This window comes from Mastigoproctus giganteus, chromosome 2, assembly GCF_048544385.1.
Source record: "Mastigoproctus giganteus isolate SK-2022 chromosome 2, ASM4854438v1, whole genome shotgun sequence".
NCBI classification, from domain to species: Eukaryota; Metazoa; Arthropoda; class Arachnida; order Uropygi; family Thelyphonidae; genus Mastigoproctus; species Mastigoproctus giganteus.
Window position 1 is genome coordinate 131,650,030 of NC_143576.1, and position 12,615 is coordinate 131,662,644.

General features: G+C 38.0%; 1 protein-coding gene and 1 long non-coding RNA gene across 2 annotated transcripts in view; one reads left to right on the forward strand and one right to left on the reverse strand.

Moving 5' to 3' along the window:
- Positions 1 to 12,615, reverse strand: part of LOC150089567 (uncharacterized) — a 366,068-nt gene that overhangs the window by 287,457 nt on the left and 65,996 nt on the right. The window lies entirely within an intron of this gene.
- LOC150089568 (uncharacterized) overlaps positions 1 to 12,615 on the forward strand; it is a 308,906-nt gene that overhangs the window by 152,166 nt on the left and 144,125 nt on the right. The window lies entirely within an intron of this gene.

Sequence of the window (12,615 nt, forward strand, 5' to 3'; positions counted from 1 at the left end):
GAATTTCAGTGTTTCTTAACAAATGATACTTGTCTGAAACTAACTATATACGCCACAATTAATTCTTCCAATATTTAACAAACTTTATTAAATTATTGTAAGGCTGGGACCTTACATTGCATTCCTCTCCCCCTAAAATTTATATCCCATATATATAAATTTTATACATGTCCTCAGGCGGATGTGCCTTCTTCCAGGGCCTACTTATTAATTACAATCTATCTCCCCTTCTAAATTTTCTATATACAATTATATACATGTACATTAATTAATTGCATAAATTTTTTTTTTTTTTTTTTTTTTTTTTCCACTAAACTATTCCCATCCTATGTTTTCATTAAATACTGCTCCTAAATACATTTGTTGTAGCCTGTTTGTCTCTTTCAACTTGAGGGCCCTTTCCCCATAGGAAGTTTCAGCTCTGTGGTTCCATGGCCATTCGATTCTTTTCGGCTCTGTTGATTCATCTACCAAGTTGTCATTCTTTTCACCTCCACTTTCTTCCACTTTATTTAACAGTTCGCTGTCTTCACGTTTCTCTTCCCTTCGAGACGTTTTCTTTCCAGATTTTCTATTGACCCTTTCTCTCATTTCCAAAACTCCCACGTGTAGCATCCTTCCACTTTCTCGACACTTTCTCTCATTATTCTTATTAGTTTTGTTGTTCTTCTTCAATTCCCTTAATTCTTCTTGTGCCACCAGAACTTTATTAACAGTGTTTGCCTTACACCCTTCTAATTGTTTCACACTCGTTCCCTTTGAAGATTCCCCTCTCTCTGGCTCATACTGGGCTCTGCCGCCAGCATTTTGCCTTCTGCCTACTTTATTACTCACAGGGGTATCATTATCGAAGTTAATGCAGCCACTCCCCACATCTATCTTGGCTCTTAACTTCTTTAGTAGGTCCGTGCCTAGTATTGCGTCATGTCGACGACTATTCACCCTATTTGCCACTAAATATGAATGGGGTATCATGATTTCACATCCCTGTATTCTTATCTTGTCTTTGACTATATAGTTGGTGTGAATTTCTTCAGCACCTACCCCTTTCACAAGAAATTCGCGGCAACATCTCACATCTCCGTTATTTGACCCTTTGCAGTATCTGATGAGGTAATCCCACATTAATATTGACCTCGAGGCTCCTGTGTCTACAAGAAATTTACCTGGTACCCCTCCTAAGCTTCCCTTTACATATAACAGGTCGTTCCCCCTTCCGTTATCACTTACAGCGCCTAAAGATATGTTTTTTCTTTTGGCTGTGTTTATGTGTAATGCTTGTTCACTCCTCCCAGGGTTTTGCTCCTGGCTGTAGTTACTACCTCCGCGGTATCCCCTTTGGCTATTCCTGTGTGGACAATATCTAGCGAGATGTTCCTTGCCCCCACATATGTAACACCTCTTCTGTCCATTTCGCCTATCTTCTCTTTATTACCTTTCGGTTTTGTCCCTTCTCCTGTGGCTAATACATTTATGTCCCCTCTTATTGCCCCCCGACCTTGGAGATCTAGCTTTTCCTCATCAGTGGCTAGTTTCATGGCCTCGGCTAATGAATTGGGTTTTCTCCTTAGAATCTCTCGCTTATATTTATCCCTGACCCCCATCAAAAATTGTCCCATCAGGATTTTGTCAAAGGCGCTATTTTCTTTTTCCGATACTTCTGTTGTTAATTTTACTGTTAAAAATCTTTTGTAATAGTCCTCAATGCTTTCGCGATTATTTTGACTACAATTATTTAATATCCCGATTCCTTCAAGGAACGTGATCTTTGGGGAAAATAACTTCCTTAATATCTTTTCAAATTTGTCTAATGTTTCTATTTCCATCCCTTGGGTCTCCTCTAAATACCTAGTCTGGGCCCTGCCTTCCAGTTTGAATTCCGCCATCATGACTATTTCTAGTTCCGTTAATTCTTCCTTTTCCTTAATCATTTTTAGTTTTCTCAGAAAATGTTCCACATTTTCTGATGGTTCCCCTTTAAATACTTTTAAAAATTTGCTTAACTTAATTGGGCCCCTATTATCATTCCCTATACTAACAATTGTTTCTCCTGATGTCTCCTGCCCGTTGATATTTTCCTCCCTTTCTCTATCCCTACTGCTGTTCGCTCTCCTTGTAGCCATGACTTATCTTTCGAGGTGGGGTTTATTCTAATTAACTAGCTATTTTCTATCAATACCTTTCTTATTCTATAACTTATTTCATCTAATTCTAAAACACATGAAATTCTAATTCAGTACCCACTTTAACCTTTAACTACTTACTTTTTTTCACTTTTCACTTTCTGGCTCGCCAGCTGAATTTTTTTCTATCAGTTTCAGCAACTGGATTACATATATATATACATATATATATATATATTTTTTTTTTTTGTCGTTCTGAACTCAGCCTTCCGTCGTGAAGAATTATCCTGGCTCTGGCTCGCCAATTGTGGGGGTGGGTTTCGTTATCTTTATTATTCTGAAAATCCTATTCCTCAAAGAGGCCTACAATTATATTATATTATGTTATATTTTTTTTATATCCCCTTATTTTAACCCCTCCCACTTTTACACCTGACTTGATTGATTTCAGAAAATTCCCAGACTCACGGGGACCCCTAATATATTAAGGTATTCTTCCACTGGACTGGCTGAGTTTAGAAATGACAGACACACACACAAGAATGTAGAATATACAAATTTGTTTTTTATTGTCATATTATATATAAGAAAATTACAATAACCTTTAACAGAATACAGTATTTAGTTTGACACTTGTTATTTTACTAATTTTTAAATGTGTATATATCTTGTAATTTACAGTCAACCTTGTTATCAAAAGAACTACTAAATCCTAATACTTATATATATCTACATATATATCACTGTGTCTCTTCATGTTGCTCTACAAAGATTTCAGTAGGTCCGGGCATTTATTACCCCTCACAATGCACAATCTGTCTCTTTGCTCCTTAACAGTCCATGTAAGTCAATAAACCACCATCAGCCAATGAACAGACAAAATATAATTTCATAAGTGCTCGTTTCCCAACTTATTAGGAAATACATGTATATTCATTCCAGAATCCTTACTTGCAAACAGTCAACAATATCCAACCAATTTACTTAGTTACCTTTCCGTTCAATTAATCCACTATTTCACAATTAGGGCTAGATGCTCATTTAATTGTTTACCTGTTTAATCATTTTCTACCCCAAATAAGTCATACTCACAGCAATTTAACATTCACAATAATTCAAGGACAAAATTTTTACTTCCTACTACAGATTAACTTACTCTTAAATTGCATTACTCTGATCTCTATACTAAATTAAATTATCACTCCTTAAGTATTACACTCGTTCAAATATATATGTATATATATTTAGTACTTTGACATTCTCTCTTAAAACTTATAGCGTCCTCCTAGAGTCCTTTTCATTATTAAATTAGTTCCCCTTTTTACAAATTATATTCTCAGTACTTATTCTAACACTTACGCAATGGTCTGGTATTCCTCCCTGCTCGGTCTCTCTTCCTATCTGCTCGGGGTGAGGACTGGAAAGCGAAAGGTTGCTCATCCGGGGAACATAGTAATCTATCCTGGGTTTCTCTACCGGGTACTGCACGGCTGAAGATAATACCGGATCTTATCTCCTTTCTTCCTCCATCTGCGTTGCGTCCGAGGACTGGGATACCTTCCGGGTCGACTAGTCACTCAACTGCTCAATCGAGAAATTTGCCTCTATGGCGTTTCACCATTCTTCCTCCATAGACTGCATTAACTTCTTCAAGGGAACGATACTTCCGACTCTAGACTTTCACAAAATAAATTCTTATAATAAATTCTCCCACTACAGCTTCCATCTCTCCAGGACTGCTTCCACCACAAAAACTCCTCTCCGAATGATCAGTATCAATTTCTTCTTCCCTTCTCTCCTTTCTCTCAAATTTCCCACCGCTTTCTTCCTGGCCAATCGTTGACTTCCCTATCCTTTCCTTCGTGATCCTATTCGTCTCCCTTCATTTCCGTGGGCGTGCTTTCTTTTTCCTAGTGTGACCGAACTTCCGATAATCTGGAAAATACTGGTAATTTCTCGAAATTAAACGTAAGTTCCGGTCAGCTAAGAGTTTCAGGCTTTCTTTGTGACCTCACCCCCATATCCATTTCTAGTCGCCCACACCTGCTAGAGGTCGAACCGTGAAATCTATAATAGGGCCACTTCCGCACTCAGTGCCCTTTCTATAGAGTATGTGCTCCTGTCTTAAGTGGGATTTGTTTCGGTCCATTATGATTGCTTTTACTGACTCGCTTAAGGAATTTTTCCATACAACCGAGATTTAACTAACTGGGTGTGTTTGGACTAACCTTCGAATTTCAGTGTTTCTTAACAAATGATACTTGTCTGAAACTAACTATATACGCCACAATTAATTCTTCCAATATTTAACAAACTTTATTAAATTATTGTAAGGCTGGGACCTTACAGAACAAGGGTGCAGTTCGGAAAGAAGTCGGAAATTATAATGGAATACATTGAATATTCATGGCAGGGTATGACTGCCATGTGACGTCATTAAACAGTTAAAGTATGGTGGAAATAATTCAAATATCACTGCGCAAGTAGCATCTACGACGAGCCAACAAGTGGGCATCCCTCAACCTCGCAATAGGGAATGTTGTGGCAAAAGTTGAACAGTTAATCCTCGAAAACCATCGCGATAGTACTGAGAATTTTTTCTTTCTTTCTTTCTTTCCAGTAATTGTAAAGGCAATCATTTTTCGGTGTTTGATATAATTCATAACGATTTGTATGTGAGTAACTTGTCAGCGCGAATTCTGAGCACAAAAAGAACAATGAAAGGTTCATATTACTCCTTCCCAAATAAGAGACGATGATCCTTAGTAGCCCACAGGCAAATATTACTCTGTATAGTATTCTGATATCATTTTGATGAGAGTTTTCAATAACATATTTTTTGACGAAACTTATGAGTTTGTACCGGGCAATTGGTGTCAAAATGCTTTGGAAAGGAATACGAAAGCCCCAACAATATAATCGTTGGATCAATCACTGTAGTACTATGGGAAGTCAACCTACCCAATATTTTGGATCCGGACAAACCGTCGACCTCCCTCTGGATGAATGAGAAGATAACAACAATATGTTTACATCAGCTCCTAAGGCATCAAGATAGAGAAATAACAGAACCAGCTGATGAACTCTCTTCTTTGCATACTGCGTGACCATTTTATTAGGTACACCTTGATCTTGGCCAAAAGGCTGAGAAACCACCACCACCCAAAACACTATGTACCTTATTAGGTACATAGTGTTTTGGGTGGTGGTGGTTTCTCACTACTACTCGATCAGTTCTCTTGTGTTGAATATAGTACTCTGTAAAGGCCAGATGGTGTGAGTGATATGTGGTTTATGAAGGGTGGTGTTGTAGAGTTATATTGTTCATCTAGCCTTTTAACCTAGGGGCTCGTGGAACTCTACCGACTCCTAGTTACCCGGTCAGATAGGGATCAATTTAATTTATTTGGCTGTGCGAACCCTGGCTTAGCAAGAGCTTACCAGAGATGCCCGTTACTCTTTCTGTATCATCACAGAGTACTCGCCCAGGTACTCTGATGATACAGAAACGGCCAGAAATGCGTGTAATGTTACGTTCGTACAGTGTGTGTGTCTCTAGGAAGGCCTGAAAAGCCTGCCCATTGTGGGTGTAACAAGCTGGATGTGGCAGACAACTAAGTGCATCCCTAACCACGAAGACATGGATAGTTATAATCTTTGTCTGTCCTAATAAGGGCGAAAACCGTACCCAAAGTAGTATAGCACTACAGTGCCAACTGGTATAGCACTTTTTCTGGTACTCACAGCTGTCCAAACTGGGATACCAGCAAAAACAAAAAAAATCATAAATAAATAAAATAAATAGAAAAAAGAATAATAAAAAAACCACAAGGTGAAAGTGAGTGTAGAAATGCATTTGGAACAAACTCTTTTTTTTTTTTTTTTTTTAGGTACACCAACCCTTTTTCGTGAAATGTAGCTCTTTGAATAAGAGGACAAGTTTTCGTTCTACAAGGCATGTTAGTCAGAGCCAGACGCGCCGATATGAGTATTTCGGAAACTGCAATCCTGCAGATGTTTTCGTGTTCGACTATGTCTAGGGTGTATCTAGATTGGTCTGTTGACCAAATAACATCCAGCCAACGGCGATTCTATAGTCGGAAATAGCTCGTTGATGCGAGAAACCAGCGAGACTTGTTCACAGTAACAGATAGGCTGCGGTCAGACAAATAACAACCTAGTACTACTGTGTAAAGTGTATTCGTGTCTGACAGCACCAGGGGTTCCCCCACCTCTGCGTTGCTTTCATTGTGGGTGTAACAGTTCACTGCAAAAGCCAGAGATTTAAAAGTGTATGGATTTTGTAAGTGTAATGTTTTGTATCGTTGTTCTTCTGGTCATTTAGCCGCTAGACCCCTGCTGGGACCCAACGTTGCCCACACTTGGCCTCGTGGAGGCAGACCAGGTACACAGTAATTTAAAATTTTTACCCTGCCACCTAGTTTCCTGGGATTTCAGTGGCTAGGGCCTGAAAGGCAAAAAAAAAAAAAAAAGCATCATAGGGGTAAATACTAGGTTCTGTAAAGCCTAAAAGTTTGCATAGTTAGCTTTAATTTAGACATTGTTAGAGTTTTACAGTGTGGGACATGAGCTGGCGTATAGATAGTAGGGGTGAACTGAAGGCTGGGGAGGGGTGAAAGGCAGAAGATTGGGGACGATAGAGAAGGCGTCCCCAGATTGTTAGTGAGGCAGGCCCATGACTCACCAGGTGAAGAACGGGGAGGGAAGAGACTGCAGAAACTGTCTTCTCCCACCCCGCCGGGGGGGCGAGATAGGACCACACAAGGGAGTGCGGTCAGGAAGGCCAATTTGGCCATACAGCAGCGCTGGTTCTCTCTTTTGCCGTCATGTTATTCCTATCCGGGTCATCAGAATTTGGGAATCATTCATGGAACCAGATTCCTGTCCGGTGTGGTCAGGGCCGTATAGGCTTTGGTTGCACTTGAGGTGTGGTCTCATCCATTTGTAGGTGGAGTCATCTTCATCTGTGTGGACGTATTGTGGTAGGTGAGGTCTGGAAGGTTCTTTGTACTCTGTGGTTACCCAATACTTCCTCCAATGTGGTTACATTGGAGGAAGTCACCTGATTATTACTGTAGTAGTAATAATGTTTATTTCCCTAAGGGTGTAACAGTTGCGCTATCAAGTAAAGATTTACGTAGTGTGCTGAAATGTAATGATGTATGATCGAAATATATGAACGATATGAGCAGCATATCATATGGCTCAACTCTGAATGTAATTGCCTTGTATGATATTTAATTAGGTTGACAGCCTTGCCGTTTATATGATACAGAACACTATACTGTAGTGTGACATGACTTCAAAACACTGTAGTCTGATATGATAAACTGCGCCACAGGGAGAGCTTAGTTATGTTTGTCTCGAATGCGCTACCTGGTAACGATTCAATTGTTGAAAATAATGTGACGTTTTAATAATGGCATCCCTGTTCGGCACTCCTGATGAATTTAAACCAATTGTGATAACCAAAACAAAATTTTATGAGTACGTAATACTTCGTTTCTGCAGAAGATTATGAACGTCTTAGTTTCAAATCAACATCCGAAGGGATATATGTAGACGTTTTCGTTGTCATGACAGCCAGTTACTCTGGAAACCGTTGGTTGCCATGGTAACCACAAGTATACAACGGAATGAGTGTGCATAGAGAAGATACGAGACACTAGTACGTACTGTACTATTATTTGTGTCCATGAACACCTCGTGAAAAAGGGGTTTCATGGTTTCCCCCTTCCGGAAAGAGTTTTTCATCGACGAAGGAGAGTCAAATTTAAAAGACTTACGATAAATACAACACCATATATCGCATTGTAACCAAAATTATTAGCCCTCCTAGCCACATGGGCTTATTGTGGGTGAATGTATTAAACTGATTAAATAAAATAATAGAATGTGTAATTTATAGAAAGAATGCACTAACACCTAATGGTCTTATCTGGCTTGCTGCAAAAGCCCATCAATCAATCATTATGTGGTTGGTGCATTATAGCCTAGGTTGCTGTTGTGCCAGTAGACTCAAACCAAACCAAACCAATTATTCACTAGTACCCTTCAAACAAATGGGACCGACGAAACAGCTGACGTTTTCTTCTTTTTAAAGTTGATTGGTTACCTCCAACACATAACAGCTGAATGTTGTTATACCATTAGAGAGTCATGGTAGCTCTTCCACTGCTCAGCACCATTTCATGCAAATTTTCCTCTTAATCTTGGTCCAATAGCTTTCAAACAACAACTTCAAACAAATGCATGTTTTGGAGTTAATTACTACTATGCACTTTTGACCTCAGGGACAGCCCGTGATCCTCAGAATCTTTCGACCTCTTTACCGTAATAGACCGCCAATATTTCACTCGTCTCGATTTTTAACTCATCAGTCACATTACAAAAATGGACTCGCTGGATGACTTCGATACGGTTTCATGTGATCCAGCAATTAGTAATCATTCAGAAGGATTCTGTCATGGGTCATCCAGGCTAATTCTTCAGCATTATTGTATTTCTTGGGTACATTTATCATTTTGACAAGAACAGAATCCATTCCCATAGCGTTGCTAGGTGATAGCAATTTCTGTGGGTGCGGAAAACTGCTGAAAATATGAATGAAGGACATTGCCGCTAGATTGTAGTATGACCATATATACTTACTGTTTAAATATATCCTCTTCAAAGTAGCGTTATTCTATCAATGCTTCAATTTATTGAAGCATACCCGGACCAGTATTTCGGATTGACTATCGATATTTTCGTTGTGTTTTCAATAATGTCCGACCTGTTGCTAAATTTTTTTTTTTGTTTAGGGAAAAAATTAAAACCGCAAGGGATCCAATAGGGGGGGGGGTAGGGTGGATGTGGTAGCACAGGAATATTGTTACGTTTCGCGAGATAATCAAATATAGCCAGAGCAGTATGGAGGCATGCATTATCATGGAGTATTCAGTTTTCTGTCGGCTTCCTTCTAACTCACACATACAAGCTGTTCACAGGGTGTCCGATTCACAGATTCATCTTCAAGAAGTTGCCTCTATCGAGATATGCCAACAACATTGCCTTGACATATGATCACATTTTGATGAAACGTTAAGCCGAAGTTAATACTACAAAACTAAATGTTGCTTGTATTCCCAAAGTCGTTTCCCTATAAGAAAAAAATTAAAAAACCACGTTTTTTTTAAAAGCAGCTAATTCGAACTGAACTAACTCTTGTACTAACGCATATTACAGACAATTGAATACGGATAGCACGATGGATCCATTTATTGTAACAGGCGTAGAGGCAAAATAAGATCAATGCAAGAATGCTTGCATTGATCATGGCAAGAGCGCCACTTCATTGAACGATGATTGTATTTGCTGCATGTAGTGATTATTTAGAGGGCACGAGTTTTTTTGGAATGCTTCGTGAAAATTAGTTTTGGCCTCTCGATTATTACTTCGATGGGAAAAGCTAACTTCGAAGTGAACAATTTTTTTTTCATTGTTCCTCCAAAAGGTCTTGCATTAACGTTTTCCAAAGTATTGCTGAAGGCGTGGTTCTTCACTATTCGAAGCTGGATGATTGAGTGCAGCGGATGCTTGGAACCAGTTCAAATAAAACGTAAACACGTTTTAAGATAATTTTCAGTTCCGTGTTCGCATAAATGTGGCCACGTTTACTTATTTAAAGTGTCAAATGCTGACCAATGTTGCAGTTTTATCCAAGAAAAGATTTGAACTTCGCCGTTTCTTTTGTTTATAATTAGCGATGCCTGTTTGCTTCGCAGAGAACAAAAACGCTTATTCAAGGTGGAGATGTATTTCCACAGATTTGCGAGATTAGCCTTTGGTTTCCATTGCAAAATTGAGTTATCAGTAAAGGTCAAAGTCGACAAATGCAAAGCTCTCCTTATCTAAGCAGCCTTTCATTTTTCATAAGAGTTAAAAAAACAAACAAAAAAAATTACCTGGAAATTCGCCGGATATTTCTCAACACTGATTCAAGGACTAGGAAAGTTAAGGGTGGTTATCACTATTATTCTTAAATTACGTACATCTGCTTATTGAGGCGCTGCAGTTGTTTGCTTAGGGCTGTAAAATACTAACAACGAACTTTTCAAAAAAAAAAAAAAAAAAAAAAGGAAAAAAGCATAGCTGGACTGATATCGAAACATTTCATCGGGTTCATGGAATAAAAAAGATCGCTGGTGTCGAAGAAAGGATATAGTCTTTCAAAGTGATTACTCACAAACATTATCTGATATTACACTTCTGATTTATGTTCACACATTCAGGAGTTATTTTAAGGAGCGGTGATTATATGATGGAGCAAAAATAAAGCATTTTTTGCTTCGTATTTAGTAAACTCGTGGGTATTGACTTTTGTTGCAATGCCACTGACAGATAAGAATGTTACGCTACGATTTCAATTAGTAGTCTGTCTTTCGTAGCTTTTTGTAAGAACACTTGGCTGTTTTGTATTGGTGGTTGGAATTGAAGTTATGAATTATTGACCATTTCTGTTTCGGACGAGGATTGCGTGGTGGTGTTGGTAAAGAATACACGCAATTTTAGCGATGCACCATGACCTTAGATGCCTAAAACAACGAATCATGGAACCAGACAGCAGGGAGTTTTGAAAATGAGAGTGAGGTGATAAAAATTTAAAATGTAATACAAAAACTATATGACAAAACCACATTCGCTTATGGGTTAGAATCTGGTTGTTATACCTCAAATATATACAAAAAGTGAAGGGATTGAATTTCATCAGGTCAAGAAAAGAAAGATATGCAAAAATTTTTCGTATTAATTTTCTACTTATCCCCTTCTCCAAAAACTCTGACATCGGGGCCACGACTTCCTAATACGCTTATCGGGTGCACTTACAACTGAAAAGAGGGGTCGACATGATTATACTTCAACTGTATAAAAACAGATCGAGTGCAAACGACTTCGAGGGTGTCTTTTTTTAATTTAGGCAGTGTAACTAAGGCCCTCAGGCATCATCACAGTATTCCGTCTATAAATTGTGTGTACTTTATGGGCAATGGCATACACCTTAATTAAATTGCAGTATCCATTTCACATTGCAGCAGTACTTTTTATTTAGAGTAGGACATTGCTAAAGTGGCTCTTGGCTAAGTTCCTGCACAATATGAGATCGCTGCATTAAGTAACAAACTTGGTGCGCTCATTTTTATTTACATAATGAACCTCATAGTACGAGTCTCGTATATACACTTACTGATCTTTGAAGATTATTGACTGATTCACTTGAAGTAGAACCATCTGTGTGAGTAGTGTTGGGTTAGCCCAGGAATTTTGCCGTGAGGGGACACTGCAAATGGTAAACCGTACAGTGCGCAATAAAAAAATTCTCTCTAATTAAAATATTATACTAGACTTAATGCCTCAGTTTTAACGTAAGTTATGTCAGGCAGGTTATGATGATTGACAGTTTTATGAAACTGGATCACATTCAAGGAATTTTGAATAATCCTTATCTTTGGCTGTTTGAGTATTCTCGACAGCAACTCGAGCGGGCAGAAATCGGATGTTACACGACATGCCTTGCATCTCGAGTATTTCTACAACAAATAACCGAAAGATACTATCAGTAACTAGCTATAAGAGTCGCAGATATTATCCTGAAGAGTTTATTGCTTCAAAGTGATAAAAAGTAAAAGAAACAATAGTTTTATGTTGAAATATTTCTCGGTAAATGACATTTTTGAGAACAATGTTCTAAGAGAGCTAATAATTAGCAGTCACAGCATATTCGAACGTTAAGAGGTCTTTTAGACTAACAAAAAGTCTTTCACAAGCTTAAATGGGTTTAACAACGGTTAATTTGTTTATTTATCTCTTTGATATTGACGGTTATTAATTCGTAAATATTAATTTATATCTTGTTTGCCCGTGGACAGTAATTGTTCAAGGTTGCCCCGAAATACCAGATATTCAGGAGATCGGCTGTACAAGGAAAACATAGATGCCAATGAAGATTTTTTAAACAAAGTTGATACTCATTGCAAAATCCATTATTCTACAAAATTCCTAATTTCATTGGCCGTAGCTTATCTAATGAATTTCTTGGAAACATATTTCAAGAAATTCGCGTATCTTCATACCTCTCTCTTGTAGAGAAATGGCAACTCTTAAAAATAATACTTTTTAGTTATAAATGATTTACAAGAGTCTTTACATTTACTTGTGAAATAGTTTGGATAATTCATGGTAAACGGAACCAGAGCCAATTCGATTATCCCAAATGGTAGCGCAATATTATTTATTAAAATTAATAAATAAAAAAAAAACATTGCGCTGATGAAGAAAGATTTTAAAATTATGCAATTCTCTTTTATCAAGTTATACAATTAAAAAAATGTTTCAAAATTATTTTTTTACAACCGATGGGTGAATAGTTTTAATGAAAAAGACTTGATTTGCATACTTTTTGATTCATACGTGAATCCCTGAAGATATTACC